At 46.4% G+C, this 27,200-nt stretch overlaps 1 protein-coding gene across 2 annotated transcripts in view; it reads right to left on the bottom strand.

Annotated features, from left to right (window-relative positions):
- LYPD6 (LY6/PLAUR domain containing 6) overlaps positions 1-27,200 on the bottom strand; it is a 122,099-nt gene that overhangs the window by 62,000 nt on the left and 32,899 nt on the right. The window lies entirely within an intron of this gene.

Genomic DNA, 27,200 nt, shown 5'->3' with positions numbered 1-27,200 from the left:
AAAATGATTTGAAACAAAAGAAAGCTCAAAGACAGTTTCTATATACCAGACGCTAAATCAGTGGCATTGAGCAAGAGGCTCCCCCACTAAACTATGGGATCCTCAGGGACAAGGTTAAGCTTAATTCACCTTTAAAACTCCGGAGTCCATTCTAGTGCCTGGCACATAGCAAAAAAAAAAAAAAAAAAAAAAAAAAAAAAAAAAAAGAATCAATCAATCAATGAACAAATGTGGTGTCACATTCAAGAGAAGACTCTTGAGATGGATTACTAAGGATCACTCCAGGATTCTTTCTTTGTCAACACGTAGCAGTACAGCATAATGGAAAGCTTTGGCTTTGAAATCCGATGCACCCGCATAAGGACACTGATTCTTCCACTCACCTTGGGTAAGTATCTCAACTCTTTCATCTGTAAAATGGGAATATTAATGCTTGCCATACAGGCTTGTTGTGAATGTTCGAGAGAATGCACCTACAGCGGTTAAAGCACTAAGATGGTGTACGTGCTCAGCAACTAAAGGTCGTCATCCTTGATGACTATCTCCAAACGAGCGTGGACATATGAATACAATGGTACTCATCGCATCACGCACAACCTGCCCCTTGTCTATAAACTACTCTACCAATACTTCCATGCAACTACTGCCCACTGACTTGAGGGACCGTAATACTTAGTGCTGGATACCAATGACCCATGGTAGCCAGGAGACAGAACTGGGCTCTCATAAGACTTCAGATCCTGAGGTTTTTAAATATAAACTAGGACATGTACCCACAAGTCCTGGGTCAAGCGGTAGCCACAGGGCCCGCATGGCGGAGGAGGCGGGCGTGGCTGCAACAATTCTAAGTAGGGACATCCCTCAAAATTCTCTAGAAAGCCAGAAAAGTAGGCTGCCTCTAACTAGGCAGAGGGCCAGCAAGCAAGGGAAGGATGAGCCAACGTGAAAACCTGCAATGGAACGGAGCCAGAGGACGTGCTAGATGAGTAGAAGACGAGAACAGAGGAGAAGCTGGGCGCCGCTGAATATCCCACAGTGATACGGTAACGTGGCTTCACAGCTACAACTGTGCAGGGCTCTCCTGAGGGACGAGGGTTTTCTTCCCCTTTCCAAAGAACTGGACAAGAGGTTATTCCAAGTAGAGATGCAGGAAGAAGGTGCTGGGAGAAAGAGGCCAGAAGGCCGGACTCAACAGCAGGGCTACGGGGGTGCACACTTTCAAAACTGGCCATAGTTTCTTTCCAATCTCCGGTAGGGAGCATTTTGAAAACTGCACAAGGTCCAACATTTGAGGAAACTACCTGGATAGAATATCTCCTGACAACAGATTCAAGGCAAAATAATCATAATCAACTGCATGTAATTAACCAGCAGGATAGAATGTTTCCAGGGCATTTACGTATATACTATGCTGTTTGGGGAAATGCTAGGAGGTTAAGTAGTAAACGGTCAAAACCCAGGGATAGACAAGGGGTCCATTAGCTGGACCCCAAGAGAGCATGCCCTTAGGCTACCCACCCAGCACTGGAGGGCATCCTGCATCGCAGCCTCAGAGGGAGGAGGGAGGGCTTCGGCTCCAGTCCCCACAGGACGGTGGCAGTCAGAGCAGGAGGAGGGACTCCCTGGAAACACGGAGCTGATCCACCGCCACTCAAGGCCTTCTCAGGGGGAGATCAACCTTGCATTGAACAAAAGACTTTACAGACCAAAAATAAAGACGCCAACCCAAACCCCATTGCATTGACAGGTCAAAACCCTTAATCCTGGTGACCTTCACTCCTATTCAAATGCAACCACTGTGATGAAAATATGCCTGGATTCAGTTTGTAAGCCAAGAAGCAGACAAGCACAGATGTTTCCTCCTCGGGACATTCATGAATGCATGGGGCCATTTGGGCTTCTCTGTTTCTAATTTTCTTATTTCGCTAACTTGGTTCTCATCCTCCAAATGTCTGACTCAGTCTCTCTCTCTCTCTCTCTCTCAAGCTGGTTCCATGCCTAGCGGTGATTATAATATTTTTATATCCTAAAATCATAACTTCTGCAGATACCTGGACTTCAGGAAGCCCGAGAAAACATTAACAAATCAACTCAAAGAGACAGGGACACCTTCCATTGTCCCCCACCCTGTATGACTGGCCCTGTGTCTCTCAGGCATACACGGGACAGTGTTTCTGCCATGAAAGGAGCTTCTTAGGAAAAGGCTAGGGAGATCGTTATCAGAATGGAAATTAAGAAAAGTGATCGATCAAATGTCACAAAGGAACTACAATTTCATAAGTCTTTAAAAGCTAAGGCTTTGGGTTGTTTTTTTTTTTTTTTAAACCTCTCAGCCACTCTCCCTTCCTCCTAAAATCATGGCATAATTGACCTGTAAGTCCTATGCTGTAACTTGATCTGCCAATGTCCACTGTAAAGCTTAACAAAGTGTGCAGGACAGCAGTAACCCAGGAACTTTCCCCAGTCCTTGCAGGAGAGAAGAAAGATAATGTGCCTAGCCTAGCATTTGGAAGGCTTAAGGTCACCAGGTTGTTGAGAATTTTTAATCTCCCTTTTAATATAAGTCATGGTACCATTAACTTGAATGCTACTGAAAATAGAGTTGAGCAGCTCATAAAATAACAACACAGACAAGGAGAAAAAGTATCTGACTTCGGTAAAGCTAAGACTGTGTGAACAACAGATTTCAAGTGCAGCCAGTCATCTTATAAAAAGAAAGCCAAGCATTCAGGCAAGAATTACATACAGGACTCACCCCCCACCCTCCGCCTTCCCCCTCCCATCACACCCCTGACTCCTCCACCTCCCACCCCCTAAACCCTGCTGTTGAGGTGTCAAAATCCCATGGGCATTACCCAATTCCCAGATAGAGTCTCCCGACACGTCATTTGCATGAGGACTTCATCGTGTGTGGCTTTCCTGAATCCAGGAAGGTGGAGCCCAGGACTTCTCAACCTTCTCTTCTTAACTAACCCAACTGCAGAGGAAGCAAATGCCTACCCAAGGGGGACTGAGATCCAACACAAAGTAGGAAGTCTACATTACGTTGATACCTCATGTTTCCTTTTTTTTTACACTGTCCATTACATTCTACTCTATAATATATTCATCTGTTTTCATATCAAGCCAATGTGTTGTCTGAATTCATGTGAAACGCATACTGCAGGAAGCTGCACCAGGTTAATCCTATTTGTGTGTGTGGTACACTGTGTCAATTTACACACTATTTCCACTGAAGTTCACTTGAACTTTTAATCCCCTTTTCTTTGTCTAGCAGCTTAAAAAAAAGCAGGGGTGGTTGGTGAGAGAAAGGTAGTTTGGCATATTTAATTATTTAAATAAAATCGAAGTCATTTAGAAACATCCAGAAGAAAGAGTATTTCAATTTTATTCTTTTCTCTGTTTTATTTTCCATTCTTCCTCTATATTTTAGCAGAATGCAGTTAGTAGAATTTCTGCTACTTTCCGACTGCCTTTTTTTTTTTTCTGTAGCTCACAGATTCCTATGCCAAATGGGAAGCCCATTCCAAGTAGTTTAGGGAATTACAGGTTAATTCCCCCAATGCCTGTAAAGGGAATGGCATCTGACCCAGACCCAGATGGATTATATATCTCCTTAGCTACAAAGATTGGTTTAGGAATGGGCTTGTGGTCAGCCAAGCCAGAGAAGTCCCCAGGACGTCTGCCTGGGGTTCATTCCCCTGTATCGCTACTATATGTATATTTATATAAAATATCTGAAGATATCCGCATCCATCTTCGTTAACATGTGAAGAAGGCTCCTAAGAATCAAGTCAATTTGCGTAAAAGAGGTGCTCAAAGATAATCAAGAGGAGAAATGACAGAGGCTTGTGGAGAGAAAGGCACAGAGAGACAGGGCCCTGATAACAACACTTTCACCCCTGGATTTCACTGTACCTAAAGCCAGAAACCCTCCCTACCCCAGATCTCCCACTTATGGGAGAGGGGGAAAAATTCTCTTTGAGCATAAGGCAGTTTAAGTTAAGTTCACTCATTTATAACTTAACACAATCCAAAATGAAAATATGGACATGTGATTTTACTCCACATGCTCCAACACCCATCAAATCCTTAGAAGGAACCCAAACTCCTTAGTGTCACACCAAGGCCAAATGGTATCTAGAACCCACCTTCCTTGGATCAAAGGTAACTGAAGGATGCGTCTTGGTCTTGTACACTACACGCAAAGATGACTGGGAAGGTACTTCAAAGATGCTTGAAAAAGGCTGTCTTCCCAGATTCTCAACTTATCTCATTGTACTTTCAGCTCCCTCTCCATTCTCTAGTCTGTCTACTTCTGTCTCCCTGGCTGGGAGTGTCTCATCTCATTATCTGCCTGGTGAATATTCATCCTGGTAGCTCAGCCCAAGCAGATTCCCACATGAGAACTCTATTACACCCATTCTTTCCCTTTTCAGAAATTCCATTCGGCTTCAGACGTGTTCTAAAATATGTATTTTCTGAGTGTTGTTCTCTGCCCAATGAGAAAGCAGAGTTCTGCACTATCTGCCTCTTTGCCCCAGAGTAGGCCCACAAACAAGGCCCACAGTCTCCACCTGGAAAGCAGGTACTCAGGCCCGACACTGAGTCTCATAGTAAAGGACCTGCTTCCACCCTCTGAAGGCCATATACCGCAAGAGACGGGGGTTTCTAGCCGTGGAAGAAAAGAAGATGACATGAGTGAAAAGCAGAAAATCAGGCCCTTCCATGTCAATAAGCATCATTACAATTTAAAGCACATGGTAGATGAGAAATCTGAAAATCACTTTATAAAGAGAGGGTAACTCTAGGCAGCTGCAGTGGAAACAAAAATCCTCCAAAACTAAGTGCAATAGGAAGCAAAACCTGACCCTCCCTTTACTGTTCTGAAGACTCCCCGTTCCTTATAACTAAATTCAGGTTAGTCTTCATTCTTGAGGAAGCGGTGACTTTGCTCACATACTATATTTTTTTTCTACAGAAGATTAAAAAGGCTAAAATATATGGATTGGGTTTTAAGAACATTTTCATTTTGGAAAACACAGGCAATTATGCCGGTTAATTACAGGTTGGGGAGAAATTCTTGATCCTTTGCCAAGATGAATTCATTCAGCAGCACCTGGGGAACAGTGGTGATGTTCTAGACTCAAGGACTGCCTCGACTGTCCAACCTCGGGGAAGGGAGCCCAACCTCACCCCACTCTCCAAAGCATGTAGCTCTCTCGTTCTGCCTCTGTCGCTCCCCTGCCTCCTCTGTACATATAAAGACAAATGTGGCCTTTTTTTTTTTTTTTTTCAGTGCCAGAAAAAACTCAGCCCTTTTCCCTCCGCCTTTCTCATAGCTGTTCTGGAAAGAGCGCAAACAAATAAGCTGTGATTTCTCTGTTTGATAATCATAGGAAAGGAAAAATTTCCATTTCTGTACAGAGCAAGTCTAATTGCTTTCACTGAATTCACTGGGCATTTCAGTCTAAGAAAATAAATCTCCTCAATTGCCTGGCTGAGAAGACCTGTTAAGTCCCCGACTTGTTAACAAGGAGGTCGCCATGGTAGCCCTCCGCAGACATGACTGATATTAGGACTCTGTTTTTAGTTATCCCAAATTGCCAATTTCTTTTGCACACGCGGGCTTCTCTCTGACGAATACTGTTAAACTCAGATAAATCCAACGTGTCCTTGCTGGGTTTGTCCTCCTGGGGACTTAGTGAAAGAAATGTGCCTCTCAGATGCTTCTGCTCTGAATGTTGCATGCAGGGAGGGCCAGTGAGAGCAGTCGGTTGAGTTTCTGCAGAGGGAATAAAATGAGGCACTTATTCACACTCGGCCCCGTAGAACGCCATGAGCTCTCCTTCAGGGCAGAAGAGGAACCCAAAGCGAAGCAAAAGGGAAGGGAAATGAAAGGATGGGTCCCAGGAAGCCACTTGAAGGTAGAGGGTCGCTAAGTTTGCACCTGGAGTGAGGGGAGAGTCTTTACCTCCTCCCAGAAATCCAGAGGGACACCTGGAGAGAGGCTATTCTCTGTGTGCTCTTTCCTCTGGGGTGCCAGCTGCAATGCCAACCCCAGCACCCAACTGTGGCAAGCGCCATGTTAAGTGCAATGTTTCTCCAACCAACGCCCATGACTGGGACCAGTGTGGGGCCTTTACACAGGACAAAGCTGATGTCACACTCTGGCACCAAGGACTTGAAGGAGTCATGCCCCCTAGTGCCTTCTCAATTGCCAAGACAAACAAACGTAGTCAATTGGGAATTTCTATACGGATGCCATCGTGAGTTTCCTACAGCCATGGACAAATGTCCAAGAGTTTGTGACCAAAACACTCTGTCTTCAGTTTCTGTCACAGACGGAAATGTCTGCTCCCTCGACACGTAAAATCGGACCATATATATATATATATAGCATATTTCTTTAGTAGATGAAATGCGAACATCTTACCATTGAGGCCCGTCAAAAAATGAAAATCCTAGTATGGATGCTTGGATTGATTTGTTCATGTATTTAGTCAGTTAACAAACATTCAACCGGTTTCCGCTCCGTGCTAGGAACTACGGTGGGAACACAAGTAGAAATAAGACACAGCCCCTTTCCCTGAGAAGCTTACAGTATAGGGGAAATGAGAATTTAATATCATGTTTGCTACAATATGGATTTTTTGGGGGGGGGGGGCAGAGTATATTGGACCATAAAGGAAGATTCAATGACTTGTCTATAGGAGCTGGGAAGTCTTCACAAAAGAAAAGGCAGTTTATTTAAATCCTGAAAGATGAATACATGTTTTATAGGTGGAGAAAGAAGTGCAGGTCATAGTACGCACAACATAAGCAGGGAGACTCAGTTGTGTTACCTACCGGTAGACACCTACTGGTAGGTGCTAGGAAATCATGACCACTGTTATCAAAAAGCAAAGCCATCAAGGATTTAAGTTGAAAATTTCTAAATTTGCTCAAAGTATACCCAGTTCCTTGTAATCTGCCAAGCTGATTCCTTTCTACGGTATTTACACAGCTCACGGAAGACTCGGACCCATAATGCTTTGTAAGATTAGTTCTCTTTCATTCTAGCTTCCACGTATGGCTTCCTTTAGTCCTCTCTTATTTGGGGTCTCTTTAAACCAAACTGACTTTAATCCGTGGACTGTACATGCGGCAATATACGTGATCGTCAAGTCTCTTTGATGTTAAACTAACAGATGTCGACTTTAATTTTGCGGTGCTTTGATAAAAGGATTAAGGGAAGGCTTGTGAAAGCAATCGCCTTACCTGAATTTTAACGAATGACCAACGAGGCCAAACATGTGGTTAAGCTCAGCCTAGTAAGAAATGAACATATCGCAACAAAATGAACACTCACATTGGATAATTTCTAACCCAAAACTCATTTACTGACCTATTAAAACTCGAGGTGAGTCGGCTGGTACAGAAAACTTTTTAATACTTTTATATAATTTAGAGAGCACTTACTGAGCTTTGGAAAATAAAGTTTAGGATTCAAATAGTAGCGCTGGTTGCACAACAGCGTGAATGTAATTAATGTTACTAAACTGCACACTTTAAAACGGTTAAAGTGATCAATTTTATGTTACGTATATTTTACTACAATAAAAAAGTATCCCCAAAGCACTCATTGGAGTATTTTTTTTATGACCAGATATTAACATTCAAAGTTTTTTATTCTTACCATTTTCCTTGGAGAATATTCTAAAAGATCATCACAGACTCTCTAGTCAAAGCCCATTGCCTTGTAACCATTTTATATACGTATCCATATATACAATATTAGCAGTAAAGTAAAACATAGTGTATCTTCAAGAATTCTAGAGGAGGTCAGTCCCCAAGATTTTCATAGCTTTCTCTCCAATTAATGAAGTAGCAGCATTACACCAGGCTACCAACTTGAGTATCGACTCCACGTCTACAGACGTTCTGAAATCACTCCGATTCCTACAGTTTTTATGTGTGACCAAAATTTGTGTATGGTTAAGTTGTTCTGACACTAACTAAATTTTATATAAGATGTGAATCAAGCTGTTGAAAGACTTAGAAACTCCAGTGATCTCTGCTACAGTCGGGACGGCCGGACCGAGACGCTGACTGCTGTGGGTGAGGTTCCCAAACATGACTTAGGGCCACGGAGTCGGGTCTCCGGGAGGGTGATAAGCAGTGAGCGAAGTTCAAAAGGCAGAGAGAGCACGGGGAGGAGCTCCCCGAGGGAGGCGGCACAGTAAGGGGGAGATGCAGCAGCGGAGAACGATCAAGCCATTTCTTTTTTAAGATTTTATTTATTTATTAGAAACAGAGAGAGAGAGGCAGAGACACAGGCAGAGGGAGAAGCAGGCTCCATGCAGGGAGCCCCATGTGGGACTCGATCCCGGGCCTCCAGGATCACGCCCTGGGCTGAAGGCGGCGCTAAACCGCTGAGCCACCTGGGCCGCCCCGATCAAACCATTTCTAATGCAATAGGAAAATAATCAATTCCACACCTCAGCAATTCTGATCATACCTAAGGGGAAACGGGCGCTATTTTGCCCTGATGTTACCATCCCCACGGCACAATGACGATCATCGGGGAGGTGACTGCAGAGTAAGAAGAACCATTTCACACCTAGTTCCTATTTATAATAATACTTTGCACTTAAGGAAATTAGAAGTTCCCTTGTTAACAAAAGTATTCCTAAAAATATATTTATGACCTGGAAAGCAACCAGATGCCCATTAGCAGGGCCATGTTTTTCCTATTAAGTTAAGTAGATCTCATTGTTTTATTTTTTTTATTTTTTTTTATTTATTTATGATAGTCACAGAGAGAGAGAGAGAGAGAGAGGCAGAGACATAGTCAGAGGGAGAAGCAGGCTCCATGCACCGGGAGCCCGACGTGGGATTCGATCCCGGGTCTCCAGGATCGCGCCCTGGGCCAAAGGCAGGCGCCAAACCGCTGCACCACCCAGGGATCCCCAGTAGATCTCATTGTTAAGCTCGGCCAGGATCTTCTCGCTGCGAGCCTCGCTTTCCCCTGGACTGTGGCCCAAATGACAGAACCGAAGGCTTGACGGACGAGGAGCAAGGAGTCTGGTGTCTCCGTGGGACGGTTCGGGACAGTGGAGCGGGACAGGCCAACGGACACCGCCGCCCGTAACGCCCAGCGGCGGCTCGGGGCCCACCTTCTCCGGCCACGGCCACGGCCACGTGGGTCCTCTCCTCTCCTCAAACGTCCCCGCTGGCCCTGGCGTCGTGCTCCGGTGCTGATCCGCCCTCCCTTCGCTGGGGACTCCCAAGACATCAGAAGAGGCCCGGACCCCAGCGCCACGGCCCCCCGCTGCCCGACCGGCCGCCTCCCTCGGGACCTGACCGTCTGCGAGTCTTCAAGGTGCATCCAGGCTCCGACCCTTCTCACGACTCATCGCCCCCTCCCTCCTGCCTGGAGTACGGCGTGTAAGTCCCCTTCTTGTCCCCCTGCTGCCACCCGGGGCCCCTCGAGTTTCTTCTCAACCCGGCAGGCAGTGATCCTTGGAGAAGAGCCATCGGCTAAGGCCATCTCCTCCCCTGAGAACCTTCTGGGGCTCTCGCTCTCCCTCAGCGGGAAGCCAGAGGTGTTGCGAAGGCCTCCAAGCCGCCGGAGTGCAGCTCCATTCCCTTCCTGACCTCCTGACCTCGCCCCACGCCTGCTCTCAAGGTGCCCAGGAACTCCAGCCTCGGGCGTCTGCGCGTGCTCCTCCCTGGGCTGAGTGCTCCCCCCTGGGCCTAGTGCTCCCTCCGTGGGCCGAGTGCTCCCCCCCGGGCTGAGTGCTCCCCCTGGGCCGAGTGCTCCCCCCTGGGCCGAGTGCTCCCCCTGGCCCACGGCTGCCCCCCCACCCCCACCGAGATTCTGTGCAGTGGCCTTGCCAGTGGCACGGTCCCTGATCTTACCTAAGACGGCAAACCTCGCCTGCCCCCTGCCCTGCTCTAATTCTACGGAGAGCTCACGCTCCCACGACTGACTTGTCCCTTTCCAACACACACTACCACTTACTGATTTATTTCGCTCACCGTCTGTCTCCCGTGGCCCCGCAGACAACGGAAGCTTCCCTGCTCCGTGGCCGGCACCTGGAACCCTACCTGGCGCTCCGCGGCGTGTGCTGGATTAGTATTTATTGGCTTGAGGAATTAAATCACCGAGTCACAGATATCAGCCATAACTTTCAGGTTCCCAGCTAATGCTCCCACTCGGAGGTAGGCAAGAAGACAGCAGTCCCGTCCTCTCAGAGACGTGAGGGGTCCCCACGCCGAAAGGAGCACAGCTGACGGGAGCCCCTGCACCGAGTCGAGGCCCGATCAGCAGCAGGAGAGCTCAGGACGGGGCTCCCTTCACCCCGGGCCGGGGGTGCACAGAGGAGGCACTGAGCGCTCACGAGCACAAACCCTCCTGCTGCTCATCGGGCTTCAACCCCATTCAAGGCAGAATCAGAAATTTTTTTTTTTCAAATATCAACTTTTTAAAGACTTGTATTTATCTATTTGAGAGCGAGCGGGAGGGAGCGCACAGGCAGGGGGAGCTGCCCAGGGACAGGGCGCAGCAGACTCCCCGCAGAGCTCGAGCCGGACCGGGATCAGGACCTGAGCTGAAGGCAGACACGCAACCATCTGAGCCCCCAGGCGCCCCCCAAATATCAATTTTCAAACGGACGTCGGTCCTGCCCTCCCGGGCACTGGGCTCCCTTCGGCAAAGTCTCTGTTCCCACGTCCTTGCCGCTGACGGCATGGGCGGCTCATCCGGGCCTCCTCGGCCGCCGCCCCCTCCGGCTCGCCCACTGCCCCCCAGCCGGCTGCAGCCCCAGTGTGTCCCCTGATGACCCCGCTCGGCCTCCTGCGGCTCCGGCCAAGTGCCCGCGGCCCCGGACACGGCAGGTTCGGGTCAGTCCGGGATCAAATGCCTTCCTCGCACAGCCCACGCGGATCGTGAACACCACCGGCTCACACCCGCACCCTCACCCAGAATCACCTGCTTACAAGACCCAGCGAGCCCGCCGTCGGTGCCTGCCGCGCACCCACAGTCCCTGCAAGCCTCCCGCCAGCTCCTGCGGCCAAAACCAAGTGCAGGCTCGAGGCCCTCGGAGGCGGGGGACGTACCGCACGGCCGACCGACAGCAGAGGTGGGGACAAGGGGCCGGAGCCGGGGACAGCCAGCCCGGGGCACGGAGGCCGATGGGGCTGGTCCCGGGGCCCACGTGCGGCCTAGGAGCTGCGGAAGCCGGAGGGGCAGCCGCGGACTCAGTCCCACTGCAGAGCCTACGTCTTCCCTCCTCCGTCCCGCAGGAAGACCTGCGCAAACAAATATAGCCACTTGCCTCCTCCCCCCCCCCCAGGTGGGGGGCTCAGCGGGTGGGCATCTGCCTTGGGCTCAGGGTGTGACTCCAGGGTCCTGGGATCGAGTCCCGCAGGAGGCCTGCATCTCCCTCTGCCTGGGTCTCTGCCCCCCCCCCCCCGTCGCTCATGAATAAATAAAATCCTTAAAAAAACAAAAAAGGAAAGAACCACTGATCAATAACAGGATCCGTATCGTATATTGCAGGTAACAGGCACTCAAAAAATATTTAATAAGTCAGTGACTAGTAGAATAGAATATTCCCGGTGGGATAAGTGAAAACTGATGCTCAATTGATAACCGCAAACAAGAGAATGAAAGAGAAGCGACGGGACAAGTGCTATTATTAAAAGTCTGATCATAGAAGCAGCCCCGGGGTGAAAGGAGCCCTGTCCTGAGCTCTCCTGCTGCTGCTTTTTTTTTTTTCTGCCTACAAATTAGGCACAGCTAGGAGAGCCATTCCCAAGAAGGGATGAAACTCAGGCATCACCAGCTTAGGAGGTGCGCAGAGAACGCGGACACGCGCTGTGTCCCACTGGATCCCCAGGGTTCCGCCTGGCACCTGTGCACGGGACACTCGGTGCTCGTGCGATGGACGGAGGCAGAGGCCGAGAGGGGCTCTGGGGCAGGAATATCCCAGGCAGCAAGCAAAGATGAGGGTGTGAAGACCGGGAGGACAGGGGCCTACACCACACCGTTACTCGGCCCACAGGCCACTGTGACCTGGGAGCAGTGCTCCGGCTCCTGCAGCCTCCTTCAAGTCGGATAAAGCAGCCGCGGTGCCCGGTGCCCGCTGCACCCCAGGACGTGGTCAGCCATCGCAGCTTCCTCAAGTCATTAAGCAAAGCAGGCCGACTCCTGCACCTTCTCCTTGCACCGAAACGTCACAATGGACCCAAAAGACCACATGTTTTCGGCACATTTCCCAAAAAAGGCAGGAAGAAAGAAACACAACAACAGCAACTTCAACACAGTAAGTCATCTATTTTTGCCAAAGAAAAATCACCTGCGTACTTTGGAGCAGAGCACTCTTCACCTTTCCTGGAGCCGGAGCCTAAACCAGGGGCCACCGCCCACCCTAGCAGCAGTGGCCAAAAAACCTGGTTAAAACGATGGAATCCGACAGTGGACGGCTCGCAAACGCATAACCACGTCCCGGAGAGGTCGGATCTGATGCCCCCTCCAGGCACCAGAGCGACAAAGGAGAGGGAAGGCACGGTGCCTGGGGACCGCACCGTGGACACTTTATAGGAAACCAGGAGAGAGGAGCGCAGCAGCTTAGGGCGGCTCCGTATTTCATTAAATGGATGTGCCCCGTTCTGCACCAATCGAATAGGGACAGCAGCCATCGGGGACAGCGGCGCTGGTCGGCAGAGGCTCTGTGGTGGCTTCTGCGGATTCCAGATTGGCGTCCTGCTCCTGCGATGAGGTTGCCCGCCGCCCCCGGGACATGCATGTGCAGCCCGCAGCACGGAGCTCGGCCGCGTGAGCACGGTGCTGTGTCCATCAGACCCTTACAGAGGGAGCATCTGAGGACAACGCATCCTTACGCTGCGCTTAAATAACACAGGTGGTTGCATTCACTTCTTCCGGCAACGCTACCTGGGTAGTTAGGGCTACTAGCCTTTTACAGATGGGGGTGCAGGTTCCATTGCCCCAAACCTTTGTTCTCTCACCATCCCTGTCATGGTTTTTCCAGATTAGAAGGGCCCCACCTACTAAGGAGAAGGCCAGAGGCGATGGAGAAAGCCAAGCTGGGGTCGGCGTGGGGCTGGCGTGGGGTCTGCGTGGGCCGGCGAGGGGCCGGCGAGGACTCTCCACCTCTATTTATTCCACTAGTATTCAGATGCAAGGTGATTGCATAATGTGAGCTGACGGCCAGAAAGCTCTTGGGCATCGCCAAGCGAGGGAGAGCTGTTTCCCCTGTCCGGGTTGTGGACTGCGAATTTGGAGTCTGTCTCCAAAACAGACCCAGGGCAAGCCGCACGCCCGGGCAGACGCTGCTCGGCCTCAGCCTCTGTTGTTTCAGCCCGGAGGTGATTTCCACACCAGCAAGCGGCCCCCGTGTGTTTTCACAGCGCTCTCCAGGGTCACAGTTGTCGAGGCGTGTTCAGGACCTCCAGCTCAGCGGCCTCCTCTCAGGCTAAAATAACACCCGGCTCACATGCTAAGAAAATGCAGCAGTTGTAATTTTGCAGGGGTGGCGCTTTTGGAAGGAGACACCCAATCCCATATGCTTTGCATACTTAGGACATTGCTCTCATTAGTGACATCCTAGACAATGCTCTCGTGTCTCAGACCAAGGGCTCCCCGGCAGCTCAGCCACACTCTCGTTGGGGTCCCCCCCCCCCAACCTGTCAAAGCCAGTTCCTCGCCTCTCGGCAATAATGTCAATAGTAATAATAACAGCAATGATAATAGTAACCCAATGGGCCCTTCGGGGCACTTGGGAGGAAATTTCAATGTGTTGGGGCCAGTTGTAACCATGAGCCTACGGGGCGCACGGTGAAGAGGCAGGAAAACGGAAGAGCCTAAGGGAACCAACAGGAAAACGACACTTTTCTGATCCTGTTCAGAAAAGACACATTCTAAGTCTTGCTTGAGGTTGTTGGGCCTCCAAGGTCAAAGAGCGCATATGGGTTTTCTGGGCTCTATTTTCCTCGAGCCAAGACAGAAAGCAGGCCCCCATTTCAGTAGGTGACCAAAACCCAGTAGGCCTCATTCTCATCATCCACTAACCTTCAGAGGTAAAGAAGCCTCTCACCTAAGTTTCTCCCCACTCGCAGCCTCATCTATCTCCGACAGCTCCATGACTCAGCCTCATAAGTCCCAGAAGAATATAACTTGAGACCACCTATGTGTAAAAAATAAACAAAAATACGCATGCCAAATGCACAGGAACTTACAGATACGGTTCTTTTACGCCGATGAAAACTTCTCAAGCGACCAAGGCAAGCGCTGGTGTGGCCACCTCCAAAATAAATCCACACGTACCCCACCCCCATCTAAAGAAAGATGCGCAAAGGCCCTTTGATTCTAATCTAATGTAAACCCTAAAGTAAGTCCGGGAAACAGCTCTTCTGATGGGTCACAAACACTCCCCCAAGTCTCTCTAGACCCTTGAAGGCTCCAGTTTACCCGAACTAAGCTGAACATCCCTCCTGCCCTGAGACTTTGGCACAGCGGCCGAAATAACAACGCTCCTGGCTGCTCTCGCCTTGGTCATCCAGCACAGGCAGAAAAGAAAAAACAAACGCATATACCATATTTTTAAATTAGAATGATGTCATGAAACCAAATTTGATCCTACAATATTAACCACCTGTAACAGCAGCCTAACGTGTGCCACCTGTCCAGGACACACGGTGTCAGCTGTCTGCCCCTGGACACCCCTGTATAAAGAACCTCACTATAGATCTGACCTCGCAACTGTCCGCAGAATCTCCTAAATGCAATAAGAAATTTAATACAGATCATGTCTCTTAAGGGCCCGAGATTGTGAAAGAAAGCAAGAGAAAGGACATCGTCAGGGATGGGTTTTCCATTCGATGTAACATCCCTTGGGCATCCACTGCTTGCTGGGCTCTGGGTAGTGCTCAGATCGCGCCTTCGTTCTCCGTTAGCGTGGGGCACTCGGGATCCAGGTGGCCACTGCTCTCCAGGATGGAGGAGTCACACTTGCACCGCGGACTTCCCATGCTGCTGACCAGAGCAACACGATGCATCGTAATCTCAAAACGCGTCTTGCACCAAAGACCTGAGCATAATTTTGAGACTTTTTCCCTTCTCCCCTACCTTTCTCTCAACCTATATATTTAAGGCAACAAAACAGTGTATTTGACTTCTGAAATAATATGACTAAATAAGCACTGCCTGCCCTGGTTTCTTTCCATTACTGGGATTCCTGTAATAGGTTTAAGAAAAGATGCTGGACTTTTAGCCTAGAGGGATACTTAGCCTCAATATTAGCTAGAGAAATTCTAAATGTCCCAAGAAAGTTCATTCAGTACTTCGTCCTTTTAAAGCAACATGAATCCAAGTATCACGCAGTTCATTTCTGCGTGGGGCCAGGAGTGGGACCGTGAAAACGATCTCCTTAAAAATCCTACAGAGTAAATAATTTCCCCCAGAATTTCCTAAATTCAATTTCTTTGACCAGAACGACTAGGAAACTGGGACCCCAATTAATCCCTTTTACACTGTGCTGTAGAATTAAACACCAATTTAAATGTTGCTACTAACACACAGACCAAATACACTCAGGACCAAATGCATCATCCTGTTTTGTCCACCTGGCAAATTATATTCTCTCTTTCTCCCCCTCCTTTTTTCTCCCTTTCTTTTTCTTTTCTTACTTGGTTTCCAACCTCTTTGCATTTGTCTAGTGTGTATTTAGCTTGAGTTGGGATTGATTTTTTTTTTTGGGGGGGGGGATTGATATTTTAGATTTTGTTGACTTGTTCACGTGTTCTTCTCTGGGAAAAATGACTAGAAGGAGAAATTCACAACAAAAGAAAGAACCAGAGGTTAATACTTTCTGTCACAGATCTAATTGATATGGTTATAAGTAAGATGTCAGAGCTGAAATTCAGGATAACAATTATAAAGATGCTAGCTGGGCTTGAAAGAAGCATAAAAGACATGAGAGAATCTTTTAGTGCAGACATTAAATCTAATCAGGCCAAAATTTAAAATGCTCTAACTGAGATTCAGGCTAAATTGGATGCTCTAAGCCCTAGGGTAAATGAGGCAGAAGAGAGAGTAAGTGACATGGAAGACAAGTTGATAGAAAGGAAGGAAGCTGAGGAAAAGAGAGAAAAACAAGTAACGAACCACAAGAGGAGGCTTTGAAAAATCAGTAATGCCATAAAACAGAACAATATGAGAATTATTGAGGGTCCCCAAGGGAGATGAGAGAGAGACAGAGGGATAAAAGGGATATTTGAGCAAACCATAGCTGAGAACTTCCCATCTGGAGAAGGAAATAGGCATTGAAGTCTAAGAGGTAGAGAGGATGCCTCCCAAAATCAATAAAGATAGATCAACACCCTGACATATAATGGTAAAGCTTGCAAATTTCAGAGATAAAGAGAAAATCCTGAAAGCAGCTTGAGATGAGAATTCCTTAACATATAGGGGTAAGAAATATTAGACTGGCAGCTGACCCATCCAGAGAGACCTGGCGGGCTAGAAAGTGCTGGATCATAGGGGAAGAGAGAGAAAACCTAATGGGAAGAAATCAGAGATGGGGACAAACCATGAGAGACTCTTAACTCTGAGAAACAAACTAAGGATTGTTAGAGAGGAGGTGGGTGATGGGTGGTTGGGGTAACTGGGTAATGGGCGTTAAGGAGGGCACATAATGTGATGAGCACTGGGTGTTATATGCAACTAATACATTATTGAACACTACATTTGAAACTAATGATGTACTATATGTTGGCTAATTGAATTTAAATAAAAAATAAATAAATGCAAAAAAAATAAAAAAAATAAATGTTGCTACATAAAAAAATAAAAATAAAATAAAATAACAAAATAATAAAATAAAATAAAATAAAATAAAATAAAATAAAATAAAATAAAATAAAATAAAATAAAATAAAATAAAATAATGTTGTTACACAATTAAAAGTTACATAAAGGATTGATGTCCGGAGTATACAGCTAAAGCAATAAACACCCTGAAGGGAAAAAAAAATATCTGCTTTTGCCTCACTCCGGTGTGGCTTCCACCAGCAGACCTTCGCATCAAGCGTGACTGACGGCGTCCGTGCTGCTCAGTGCACCTCAAGAGTTCAGTCCTCAACTTACTTGACCGTCTGCAACACTGGCCACGGTTGAGCGCTCCGCTTCTAGAACCATTCTTCCTTGGATCCTACGCGTCGCAGCATAGCATCCTTGCTGTCCTTCTACCCTCCTCCCTCCTCCGTAGCCGCCTGTTCTGACTGCCCGCCGGCCCGCCGTGGCAATCTCCCGGGGCAGTCTTGGAAGGCCTTGTCTTCCAACCCTATGCTCTCGCCCAAGGTGACCTCATGCACTCCCACTGCTTTAAACACCACACCAGCAACTCCCAAATTTATAACTTCAGCCCAGACCTATTTTCTTGACTCCAGACTCATTAATTTAATTACCTCCTGTCATCACTGAGGCTGGCTCACAGGCATCGGAAACTCACCTTGTCCCCAGCTGGCTTCTTGATCCCCAGGCAATGGCCCCTCCATCCACACTACTGGACTCTGGGGAGTCATCCTCAGCACCTCCTTCTCCTACAACCCACAGATCCCTTGGTCCTCTATCCCCCACCACCATCTAACCCAAGGACCCACCATCTGTCGCTAGAGCCCTTGTCATTGTCTCGTTCCTGTCCCTGCCCATCCTTTCTCCAGCAACCACCAGAGAGAGCTCTTCAAAGTACAAATCTGATCATGTGACTCCCTATTCAGTCTTAAAACCTTCTAGAGGTTTACACTGAGAATTTATAACAAAGTTTACCATCTTGGGAAATGATGGTATAAACTCCCATCCAAATGATGGTTTATACCATCATTTCCCAAGATGAGAATTCTTCTTTCCCCAGATGAGAATTCTTTTCCTTCTTCGCTGTGTATAGCTCTGTGAACGTTGACGTGTGTCTGCCCCTGCGTAACTCCCACCCTGTACAAGCTACGGAACGTCTCCAGCCTCCAGGAGGTTCACGCCTCTGTCCTGTCCCCACCCTCTCCTGAGGTAACCACTCTTCTGGCTTTTATTACAATGAATTGGTTTTGTCTGATCCTGAACATCATATAAATTGGCTTATAAAAATGAATACTTTTTTTTTTAACTAAACCAAATTCTTCAAACGCTCCTGCAAATTTATGATTAAGCCATAAGCCAGCGTTAAGACAATAACATCCCGCAGTCACCTGAAATCAGGTGTTCAGGTCCAGAGTCTCAAGTCCCTGAAAGAGTCTGTTAATTAACAGGTGAGAAACAAAATCCCCATAATACTCCAGATTAACTTGTTCCCATGAAGTGTTCCTAAGTATTTCAGATGACACAGGGACTACTACTTCTACTCATGGGCTCTGAGCCAATCTGGAGAACTAATCTCCCAGTCAAATTCAAAGAAAGTATTCTTTTGATTCAAACAAAGACATCAAAGTGACAAAAATGTAACAGCATGAGCGAAGTATATAGTTACGGCAGGGTCTTAATAGAGGAATGAGACTTTATGAGCTTAAGGTCCTACCAGGAGAGTTGTGTTGCAAGTATTAGGAATTAACGATGGGCTGTGGGGAGGCCAGCCTAAAGCTGGATAAAGCCTCACCTGCACCCATTCACCATTATAACTTCACCCTGGAGGAAGGCCATCGAGTCTCTATTTTCAAAGTACAGCCCCTGATTATGTCCCTCCGTCCAGAATAAGGGCGAATTCCAATAAAGGGCCCAGGGAAGCCCAGCCCCTGGAATGCATCAGCGACACCTGAGAGCTTATTTTGCCACCTGAAATCCAGACAGACATCCCCCCAAGGTTTGGAATTTTTGAAGCCTATGTTGGGTGGGGGTGGCAGGTGGCAGAAGCAGAGGCCCAGGGGTTTGGTTTTGCTCCCTTGATGGTCCAATAGCCCATTCCTAGCGTCAAGCTGGGAAATCCTAAACCTAAAATTAGAATCAACTAGGACTTTTACCAAAGCCTGGGAGAATTCACAAAATGGGTCTCACCAAGCATCCCTATGCCTAGCGAGTCTTGCTCTCTGCACCCTTTGGCAACGCAGTTAGACATCTGCTAAGCGTACCAGCTGGTGACACTTGCCGGCTGGGCACGTGACCGGCATGGGTTTTGATGGTATGATTCCGGACACATGCAAGGTACTTAAAAAAATCTCAGTGCCTATTAGGGTAAAGGAATTCCTACAAACTGTAGTTTTGCTTCCTAAACATAAAAGAGAAAAGCAACTGCTCACTTTTTTAGTCAAAGTGTTAGGAGGATAGAGGGAAGCAGAAGGTAAGAAACAATTTGGGTAAAATCCCCATCAGCCCCTCCACTTTTTGATGACCAGAAGGCTTCCCAGAGGATGAAAAATATATTTCTTTAAAATGTATAATGACATTTATATATTTGAGCCTGGGTGGCTCTGTGGTTGGGCGCCTGCCTTCAGCCCAGGGTGTGATCCTGGGGTCCCGGGATCGAGTCCCACATCGGGCTCCCTGCAGGGAGCCTGCTTCTCCCTCTACCTGTGTCTCTGCCTCTCTGTGTGTCTCTCATGAATAAATAAATAAAATCTTAAAATATATATATATATATAATATGCCTACTTTCTCTTCCTTTATCTGCCTAAATTTTCCTTGCACCCTATGCTAGCAAATTTCATCTAGCCTGGTTGAAGATGCATGGAAAAAACCTTCCAGATCCTTTGCTAAATAAAGTGATGACTGGGAGGGGGAGTCCCAGGCAGGACCAGACATCCTTAGCTGTGTTCTTAAGCAGCGATCATTGTGGAACCTGGGAGGAAGGCCATCTGACAGGATCTCGACCCCGAACTGTCCTCACACAACCAAGAATCAGCCCAGTGAGGAGGAAAACCATGGTGTGGAGATAGGAGAAATGCAAACTTTAAGGTTTTTAACTCGTGCAGTTGCAGTCGGCCCATGACTCATAGTTTCATTAGTTGACTCCATTTTTATGTTTGCTCCTCACAGGATGTTCTTGGGTTTACAGAGGAATGCAGAAGCACTTGCATTGGACAGGCACATTGGGCCCAACTGGAGACTCCTATAAGAAGCCCCGGTCCAGGCTGCAGCTCTCTGTGTCAGTTCCCTGGTGCATGGAATACTAGAATTTTTGTTAGCAAAGACATTCAATATACCTAAGGCATGAGAGAGGAACCTGTTTTTGTAAAGGGTGAGTAATTCCTGGTATGAGGACCTGGATTTAATTCCTTGGCAGCTCATTCTCTTCCCCCTTCCACCCAAATTCTCTACATTGGACACCTCTTTCCCTCCTACGTTGCTGAGAGCTACGGCCGCCTCCCTGCCTGAGTTCAAGGCTCCATCCGTGTCCCCTCCCACCTCCTCAAGGACCTCAACCCTCTTTCAGCTGTATCTTCTCAACCCAAATTTGGTGGCTTTTTCCTCTTCCTCCATGGATAAGTACATTTATGCCTACCCCCATCTAAATAAAAACCAACCAACAGAAGATTTCCCTCTTAAGTTTCACAAATTGAGCTTCTCAATGTCACCAAGTCACTGTCCTCACTCTTCCTCAGTTCCACCTCTCTGTGGGATCAATGGCATCACACACCGTGGACCACTGCTTCTCCCTGAGACACTCTCCTGTGTGGCCCTCCTGCCCCCACCCTCTCCTAGCTGTCTTCCTGTCTTTGAAGCACCTCATGGTGCACACCCCCCAATTTCTCTAGAGGCTGACTCCAGCAGGAGTGGGCCTTTGTTAGCCATGTTTGTACTCTTTTGCATCACGTGGATCTTCCCCCGGAAAGAAAGAGAAACTTTCTCTTTCTCTAGGCACTGCAGTTGAGAGGCAATCGGACTGGTGATCTCCTCCTTAGGGGAGGGTTAACCGTGGGAGCTCTGGTTTGTCAAGTGCACAGAAGAACAGGGGAAGGTGGTGTTTAGATAGAAAAAAAGAAACAGCCTGGATGAAATATCAGAGCTCGGAGTGATAGAGTCCTGCTGGCCTTGCAATTTTGTGGTCCCTACTTCCACATCTCTGAGTGCCTCAGACAACTCATTAAGCTTTCTAATGAACTCTAAAAAATATATTTTTTTCTTGCTTGAGCTACGTGGTGCTGGTTTCTGTGGCCAGCAACCTCAGGAACCTCAATTACCATACAACTTACTGCTCCTCCTCTCTTACAGTTTCCCTTTCCTCCTAGTGGCAGGTGTCAAAGGACTGCACTCTTAGCTCTCTTCTGAGTCTGTACACTATCTCCTGGTGACCTCCTCCACACAGTTGGCTTAAACTGCCACCTCCAGGCAGATAACTCTGGTATCTGTCACCCAGCCAGACCTCTTTTCTGAGTTCCTGACTTATATACCCTGGAACACTGCTCATCTCCGGGGGGCCAGAGGGCTATCCCACAGGGCCCCTTACAATGAACAATTACAAAAATGACCTCAAACCTATTGCTTTTCTCAACTTTTCTAGACTGATGGATCACCTCTACCATCCACTCAGTCACTTAAGTCAGCAAGGGGATGCAAACTTCACTTCTCCCTCTGTTTCACCCTCTACAGTGGATTCAACCCCAATGTCTTAATAATTCTGCACCTTAGTATTTTTCCAGTATATCCTCTCTCTCCATTCTGACTTCCCTGTATTTTAGACTCCCATCACTTTATTCTATTTGGCCTTCTTGCCTCCTAATACCCCTTTTACCCTCCTCTATTTCTAAAACACCAACTCAGATTATCTCCTGATCCTCTCAAGGTAAAGTCCAAATTCCTTGGACCAACCTCCAAGAACCCTGATGATGCTGTGACTCCTGCCAACCTTGTCAGTCCCACCTTTAGCACCTTCCAGTGGGCCCCTAAACTCTGTCTACATGAAAAAGTTACATATCCTGAAGTCCTAAACTTCCCCCAACCACTGAGCCTTCCTACCCAACACTCCCAGCCCTTGCAAAGCCTGTCCACATTTCTTCAAAGTCTAATCAACTAACTCAGTTCAGCACCACCTCTTCCTTGAATATTGCTTAATACCCACCCACCTGCACCACGGGATTAGGGTTTATAGCCTCTATGCTCCCATAGTCCCCTCTGCATAACTTTTCTTTTTTTAAAAAAAGATTTTATTTATTCATGAGAGACACACAGAGAGAGAGGCAGAGGGAGAAGCAGGCTCCATGCAGGGAGCCCGATGTGGGACTCGATCCCAGGACTCCGGAATCATGCCCTGAGCTGAAGGCAGACACTCAACCGCTGAGCCACCCAGGCGTCCCTTCTGCATAACTTTTCCATCGGTCTTTGATCCCATGCGGTAATTATCCCTTTCTATCTGTGACTTGTTCACAACACTGAAAGTTCCTTAAGGGAAGAGTAAATGTCTTTTGTATATTTGTATTCACGGTTCCTGCCATTCAAGACACGCTTTCTGGATACCTGGTTCTAGAGCACCCAGCAGGGAATGAATGAGGGACAAGCACTGAGACGCTACAGAACCAGAATACATTGTCTTCTTTCTACTACAGCTTTGAAAATAAGAAGGAAGAGATGAGGGTGTGTTTTCAGCCTTTGTTTTTGATAGCACTCTGGGGCTTTTTCTTTCTCTTGCTTGAGATATCTCAAGGGGGTGGTTCTCTATGTACTTTCACGTAAAGAGTGGTCTTGTCATACGTGCACAGAGCTGACCCAGGGCTGCAAAACCTGGTTCAGAAAAAAGTGCTAACTACTACCTAGTAAAGGCTCTGTAAGTATTTTAACTCAGAAAGGACAAGGTCTCTTCCCTCAAGAAAGGGAACCGAAGATCTTAAAGGCTTGTTGCAATGGAGCCATATATCTCTTTGTCATAGTATCCTAAAGTGGCCCCATCTGTTATTAATGTCCTGGGTAATCTCTTTCCCTTTAGTGTGGGCAGGCCTAGGGATGTGTTTCCAACCAACCAAATATGACAAAGGGGCTGGGATGTCTTTTTTTTGGTGGGGGGGATGTCTTTTTAATAGAATGTATCTCTTGCTGGCTTTGATGAAACAAATTGCAAAGTTGGGGAGACCCATGTAATAAGGAACTGAAGGTGGCCTCCAAAGCAGGTAGGAACTGAGGTTCTCAGTCCAAAAGTTCTCAAAAAACTGAATTATGTGAACTCCAAAGTGGATCTCTCCCCAGGTGAGCCTTCTGATCAGATGCTAGCCCTGGTTAACAACTGATTGCAGCCTGGTAAGAGACCCTGAAACCCACCCAAGCCATACCCCACAGAAAATGTTTGAAGCCACCCACTTGTGGCAGTTGGTTAGGCAGTGAAGGATAAGGAATGCAATTTTCTTTATCCCCACTGAAATATAGCTACTTCAGAAAAAAAAAATCCATTTTTCAGCAGGTTGCATAGAAATCCGTCATCAAATAAATGTTTCACTAAAATTGAAATACCCTCTAAAAACAAGCTTTAGCATTCTAAAAGATGAGGCTAAAAGGATCCACACAAAATATTGTATAAAATGAAGGGGGCGGGGGCAGGGGGGTGGGCGGAGGAAACAAGGTTAAAACTTGTAAAGGGACTCTGGAGAAAATTGTAGGCTCCATTGGTTTATTTAACTTTAAATCTTATTAAATTTGCTAGATGCATGTTAGCATTCATGGTTCATTTACTTTTATTCTGACTTCTATAAATAGGCACGCTATGAGCCCTGATAAATGACTTAAAATCTTGTTTGACTTCAATAAAGAAATTAGCATGTTAATCTTAAAAATTCTACCCATAGAAATGAATGAAAGCCTCCTTGTCCCCCTTGCTCTACTCCCTGCAAGTTTACCTCCCCAATTCCAGGGCCCCTCCCTGCCATCCTTGTTCTTTTCTTTGGCTCTAAATCCATAAAATCTGGCATCCTCTCAAATCACTTAGCTCTGGCTCTCTTGCAAAAACAAACAAAAGCTACCTGGGGCTCCTGATTCCTGCTCATTTACATTCTTTCTGTGCCAAGGGTCAGAGGATGTCAAAGTTGGTGGCAGCCAGTCAAGCCCAGCATGGGACAGCCCTTATCTCCCCATGCAGTGTTTCTCTATCTCTCAACATGCCAGTACTTATTTCTCTAAAATTATAAACGGAAACATGGAACTGCCACAAAACTGATACTAGTTCAGTCTAAAAAGTTCAGCCCAGAGGAGTTGTGACAAGTAGACAAGAGCCCAGAGAAAGCTCATTTAAAAAAAAAAAAAAAAGCCGGCAGTGGGTAGAGGGGAAGACATAATCTATATGACCTATACAGTATAAGGAAAACAAAAGCAAGCTGGAAATTCCCAGTAGTTTGATCATGTGGAATGCATATTTAAATTATGAGCAATTCACATTAAAACACTGATTCTTTGCAAGTAGCTATGGGTTTAAGGCTTTCTAAATAGCCTTCAGCTAAAGAGTGATGTCAGTGTCATACATGTACCACTAGCTACACATATATGCCAGTTCCATCTGTGAGTTAGTTCTACAACCCATCTCTCTGTCCTGGAAAGGTCATATCAACTCTTTTGCCCATTAACAGTACTTTTGTGCCCCAAGATGAAAATTGCTTAAGACACATAAAAAAATTCTATACATACCACTAATTTGTGACTCTCCAAAGCTCATCCTACTTGACAAGATCTTATTCCTCGGTATTTAATTTCTCTCATTAGGAAGAATTTAAATTAAATTATTTTTTTTTTCCTTGGGGAAGAGGAGATAATGAAAAAAGAAGTTCAGAAACACTACTCTAGGTGTTTAGAATTCTGGATGAGCACATAGGGAAGAAAATGAACATAAGAAAGGCAGAGTAAAACCTGCAGACACTAAATGAAATAGCCCTAATAACAATCTAAGAACTGGATGCATTTGTGTATCATAACAGGTGCAGAACTAGAGAAATCCCAAAGGCAGGTTACGACAAAGAATTAGAAACTTTGACCTTGAAAGTCAGAAAAGCTGATCAGAGTCAGTTCCTAACACATGATTATTAGTTGTGAGACCTTGGAGAAAAGTTATTTATTCATTATTTTATTTTTCCTTTTCTGTAAAAAGAATGAAAATGTCAGATTTTCAAGGTTATTACAATAGTTAAATGAGATAATATTAGTGAAGAGCTCCGCAAACAAGAACACACTGTTCAATTAAAAGGTAACACCATGAACAGAATTACTTGACCTTGAAAAACACTGGATGGACACAGGATTACATTAATCTACCTAAAGTTGATGCTACCGTGAATTGCTGTGTCAAGACGTCATTAGACTCAGTGCGATGGGACTGCTCATTGGAATAACACATCCTATGTAAAAACAAGCAAAACAGGAGTGACCTAGTGTGACTAATCAATTCTGTCTTAAAGGGGATAGTAAGAGATACTCAGATCACAGAGAAGTGGTGTAAGAGAAAACCTCCTTTCTTATCCTTCCCCCATCAACTAACCAAATCAGCCGTGCTTACTCTGAATCACCCGGGGTGCTTTTAGAAACTTTTGAAAAATGTCTGAACCTGGAATATGGTGAGAACTCCATAAATATTTATTGAATAAATGAGCACAGACAAGGTTGCAGGGAGGTTAGTATTCTCATACACGACTGTGGGACTGGAAATTAGTACAGTCTGTTAAATATGTATCGACATTTTTGTTTGGTTTGGTTTTTAATTTTGTCTTTAAGTTCCTATCTTTGGTCAGCTAATTCTGTGTCCACGAACCCATCCCAAGGAAATAATCAAAAAGAGAAACCATAATGTATCCACAAGGATTCCTATCACAGTATCATTTTATGTTTGGATGATATACCGTTCTGGGATAGCTTGACTTGCACTGAACACGCATAAAACATTTGTGCTCTGTGGACTCTCTGTTATGGGTGGGGATATATGACAGGTAAACAGAAGAAACAATAAATCGAAACAAGGTACTACAAGAAATCAGGTTATCATCTTAACCAAAGCCGGCCACCCTGCAGCTTATTAATATTTCAAAAAGTTGAGAACCTGCCAATCACTTCAGGTCCGGTCATGTCAGATCTTAGCCTCCCATCATCCTGGTGATCTCCACTAATCTCAAAATCAAAACAGCAGACAATTAGCAGTTAAAGCATCTTGAAGGAAGAAGTAACTTGCAGGCTAAGGCAGGACAGGAAGAAAGAGAATACAATTCACCTTACTGGCTTTCTTTTCAAACTCCCAATCTCCCTGAGTCAGGACTCCCCAGGATTTTCAACTCATCACCAGCCTAAGATTTTCCACCACAAACAATAAGCATTCGCAAGGGACTAATTGTTCCATTATCCCCCAAAACCCTTCTGAAAAGGTGCTGAAATCACTGCAAGTCTGCTCTAAGTCCTACCTTCATGTGAGCTAGAAGATACAAATATTTTCTCAAGAGTGCAATGAAAAGGATTCATTTAAAAAAGGGAGAAAATTAAGTTCTATGCAGAAGACTAAACTGTAGCTCTGATTTTTGGTGTCAGTGATCCAAAATTTAAGAATGATAACCAAGACAGCAAAAGAGCATCTTTATCAGATGCATTTGTCAAGTACTATTGAGCACCTACTTACCAAATGAGTCAGACATCGTAGCTCATCAGCCAGGTAACCCTGGTACAGAGGAATCTGTGGATATGCAGGCAGCTGAATACATACTGATAAACAGCATGTCTGTAGTGTCTGATACTTCCCAAAACACTTTCATAAGTGATTTATCATTTGATCTTTGTATTAACTCTGCGAGGTAAGCAGAAAAGGAAAGATTTGAAAAAGGCAGGGCACGTAGATTTAGGTTAGCTGACTTGTCCACATCTGCAGAGCCAACCGAGTAGTGAAGGCACCAACACTCATATCTAGCTCTTCCGGTTCTCTTCACACCATATCACCCCTAGGGTAGCATACACAGATGCTATATACGTGATATATATAGTACATGATCAGACGAGAGAGAGAGAGAGAGAGAGAGAGAGAGAGGTGTAACCAAGACCCAGGAGCCAGGCTGCTCACTCCAAGGCCCAAAGCCATCATCTGTGGGAGCATGATTTGGGGCATATTATTACTAACACTCCACACATCAGTTTCCTTACCTGCTAGGCAGGGACAATCAGAGCACTCAGCTGTTGGGTGATCATGAGAATCATGTAAAAACTGCTAGCACAGTCACCAGCACATAGCAAAGGTCCAATAAACGTTAGCTACCATGATAATGCAGGACAC

Source organism: Canis lupus, chromosome 20, assembly GCF_048164855.1.
Source record: "Canis lupus baileyi chromosome 20, mCanLup2.hap1, whole genome shotgun sequence".
Taxonomy (NCBI): Eukaryota; Metazoa; Chordata; class Mammalia; order Carnivora; family Canidae; genus Canis; species Canis lupus.
This window is presented reverse-complemented; position numbering and strand designations above follow the sequence as displayed.